The sequence below is a fragment of the Heterocephalus glaber genome, unplaced genomic scaffold, assembly GCF_053883595.1.
Source record: "Heterocephalus glaber isolate CG9 unplaced genomic scaffold, H.glaber_assembly_v1.0 deba00001472, whole genome shotgun sequence".
In the NCBI taxonomy this organism is placed as follows: domain Eukaryota; kingdom Metazoa; phylum Chordata; class Mammalia; order Rodentia; family Bathyergidae; genus Heterocephalus; species Heterocephalus glaber.
This window is the reverse complement of record NW_028258315.1, coordinates 61,235,049-61,239,057: the sequence shown is the minus strand read 5'-3', so window position 1 is coordinate 61,239,057 and position 4,009 is coordinate 61,235,049. Positions and strand designations below refer to the sequence as shown.

At 37.6% G+C, this 4,009-nt stretch overlaps 1 pseudogene; it reads left to right on the top strand.

The window, feature by feature from the left end:
- The first annotated feature begins 3,086 nt into the window (after positions 1 to 3,086).
- On the top strand, positions 3,087 to 3,734 carry LOC101711065 (tumor protein D52 pseudogene; annotated as a pseudogene).
- Positions 3,735 to 4,009: the final 275 nt, after the last annotated feature.

Sequence of the window (4,009 nt, the reverse complement as noted above, 5' to 3'; positions counted from 1 at the left end):
TCTTGCTCTCTCACTTTCCCACATTGTTCTTCATCTCCCTTTCTGTTCCTGTTCCTGCCCTAATTTGGATTTTTTTCTTTCTTTTTCTTTCCTTCTCTCATTTGCCATTAGTTTCAAAGGAAAGTGAATACAGTTCCTAGCTTCCTTATTGCTGTTAGGTTATTCTATTCTTGTCTTTGTTCTTTCATTCTGTCTTTTACTCTTGTCTTCAAGAATTCCCTAGAGTTTGCATGATCTTCCTGTGTCCTCTGGCCTGACTTCTAACCTTTCCCTATCCTTCTACCTATCTAGCCCTCCCTCCCCAACTCCTTTTAAGTCCCCATCCTGAAGGGTAAATTTGCTGTATTGAAGAGTTTATTCACTATAAACATATTTTGGGCTGGTCCTCAACTTTGATTTAATTCACATGGTTAAAGGTAATAGAGTAATAACTACCACAAATTGGCATTTTCTAAGTTGTACTTGATACTATTGTTGGTGATTGTATTACTTGGGCTAAGATGTTGTGATTTATCTAATCAGTTATCCTTCCTGGTATAATGAAAATGAGATTGCCCAGAGTCATTAGAGACTCAGAACCTAAAGACCAGCTATATCTGGAAGACACCTCAAGCAATCATTCCATAAGAGTTCTAAATACAAGGAACAAAGATACTTACAACAAGCAATATCTAAGTATCAACCCTGGAATTAAACCAAGGACAGGACCAACAAGAAAAATAGAAAAGGGAAGACATTTAAGCAAGGCACAAACCCAGATTTCCAGCTCACCAATGGCAAATTCTGGAGGAAACGAGGTGGAAAAGTCTGATAATCAACTTCCTCCACACCTTGAACTGATAGCACAGGAAGCAAGAAAACAGATGAATGAGACTCTAGACAAATTTGAAACAGAAATAATTTCCCAGACAACTACAGAGATGGTGAGCAGAATGAAAGACATTATTAGAGAGTCTAGAACAGAAACACAAAAAAATAGATGAGCTCAGGACCATGATGGAAGCCATGAATGCCCAACATAGGAAAGAAATGGAAACAATGAAATGGATTCAAACAGATATCCAGGAGATTAAAAACTGTATTGAAAAGCATTCATAGCAGAATGAGCCAATGTGAAGATTATCAGATACAGAAGGCAGGATGGTGGTCAGTGACTATGAAAAGAGAGATCTCTTAAAAGCTGTAAGGGACCATGAGAAATCAATCCTACATGACTCAAAGAAAACTAATATCAGACTGACAGGAGTCCATGAAAAAGCAGGAGAAAGTACAAATGACATAAAAATCTCTTCACAGAATTAATGACAGAAAACTTCCTAAACAGAGTGAAAGAATTTGACATACAGATAAGTGAGACATATAGGGCTCCAATTAGCTATGATCCAAAAAAATCTACACCTAGACATATAATAATCAATATTCTGGAAACCCAACAGAAGAACAAAATACTATAAGCACTTAGATAAAAGAAACAAATCACATGCAAAGAAAAGCCCATCAGAATCACAGCAGACTTTCAACACAAACCCTCAAGTCAAGGAGAGCCTGGGGTGAGGTATTTCAACCACTAAAAGAAAACAACCTCCAACCTAGACTGATGTATCTTGCAAAACTATCTTTCAAAGTTAATGGGGAAATAACATACTTCCGTGAAAAAGAACACCTGATAAACTTCATGAATACCAAACCAGCACTCCAAACAATTCTAAAAAATATCCTAGAAAAAGACAGTGAAAGTCATAACTCCATGAGGCCCAACAGAGCAAATCCATCCAGCAAGGCAAGAAATTAAAGGGAAAGGGGGAAAAATAAAAAAAGAGGCAACAACAGGAAAATAACATGACAAGGATGAGTTAATAAAGATCAGTGATAATTATCAATGTTAATGGCCTGAATTCACCAATCAAAAGGAACAGACTAGCAGAATGGATTAAGAAGCAAAATCCAACAATATGCTGTATACAAGAAACCCACATAGTTCAAAAAAAACCTCATAGACTGAACATAAAAGGATGGAAAACAGTTCTCCACCAGACAGGAACCTGGAAAAAAGCAGGGGTAGCTATTTTATTGGAGACAAAATAAATTTCAAACCAAAACTAATTAAGAGAGACAAGATCACTACATTCTTGTAAAGGGAACAATCAAAAAGGAAGAGATGACATAAATATATATGCACCAAATACCAATGCCCCCATCTATTCAAAACAAATATTAATGGACATGAAAAATGAAATAAGCACTGATACAATTGTAGTGGGGGACCTCAACACCCCACTGTCCCAAGCAGACAGATCATCTAGACAAAAAATCAACAATGAAATACTAGAACTGAACCAAATTTTTGAACAAATGGCCTTAATAGATGTCTACAGAGTTTTCCACCCCACAAAATCAGAATATACATTATTTTCAGGTGCACAAAGGTCATTCTCCAAAATAAACCACATACTCACTCATAGAACTTGTTTAAGTAAATGTAAAGCGTTATCCCATGTATATTATCAGACCATAGTGGAATTAAACTAGAGATCAATAGCATAAGAAACAGCAAAACTTCATAAACACATGGAAATTGAATAACACTCTCCTGAACAACCAATAGGTCACAGAGGAAATTAAAGAAGAAATTAGACAGTTTTTACAAATAAATGATAAGTACAGCATACAGGAATCCATGGTACACAATGAAAGCAGTTTCATGTGGGAAATTCATAGCAGTGAGTGCCTACACTAGGAAAACAGAGCAAGCTCAAATTAAAAAACCTAATGCTGAATCTTAAGCTCTTAGAAGAAGAGCAAGACAAACCCAAAGCTCATACAAAGGAGGAAATTATAAAGATCAGAGAAGAAATCAATGCAATGGAGACTAAGAGAATGATACCAAAAATCTATGAATTGAAGAGTTGGTTTTGTGAAAAAATAAATAAAATCAATAAACACTTAGCCAACTGTATCAAAGAAAGGAAAGAAAAGGCTCAAATCAATGCAATTAGGAATGAAAAAGGAGAAGTCACAACAGTTCCAGTAGAAATCCAGAGGATCAGACGGCCGTAAAGCCATGCATTCTGCCTCTGCCTGGGATGATGGATCACAGAGATACAGATTTATATGAAGACTACCAGTCCCCAGTGCAGGAGTTAACAAAAACTACCTCTACCTGTCCCCTAGTAGGAATTCATCTCCACCCAGATAACCTACTGAGAAACTTGGTTTGCTGAGGACAGACCCAGTACCTGAGGAAGGAGAAGATGCTGCAGCTATGCTCAGCGCCACTGAGATACTCTCAGAAGAGGAGCAGGAAGAGCTGAGAAGAGAGCTGGCAAAGGTAGAAGAAGAAATCCAAACTCTGTCTTAAGTGTTATCAGCAAAAGACAAGCATCTAGCAGAGATCAAGTGGAAAATTGGGATTGTTTCACTACAGGAGCTAAAGCAGAATATTGCCAAAGGGTGGCAGGATGTGACAGCCATGTCTGCATACAGGAAGACCTCTGAAACCTTATCTCAGGCTGGACAGAAGGCTTCAGCAGCCTTTTCATCTGTTGGCTCTGTTTTCACCAAAAAGCTGGAAGACTTAAAAACCTCCCCAACTTTCAAGTCATTTGAAGAAAAGATCTAAAACTTAAAGTCTAAAGTAGTCTTGAATTCAACTGCAAATGCTAATGCCGCCTCCACAGAGCCACCTCCAGAACAGACACAGGAGAGCCTGTGAGATTGCTACCTTTGTTCCACTACCCACTGTCAGATGCAAGCAAGATCCAAGCACATCTTGTCAACATTCCCAGTTGTGCTTTTATTTAGCTTTACATATTTCTTTGACCAAATAGTTTGTGAGTTAAACAAAATAAAATATCTTCACTTCTATTCCCAGGAATGTGCATTCAAGGTCCTTTATTTAGGGAAATACTATTATACAGACAACAGGTAATACCTGGAGACACTTGCTAGAATGATCTGAGAAGCTGTAGGTGATCACAGCTGCCTTCCTACTTTACAAAATTGTTCTCCA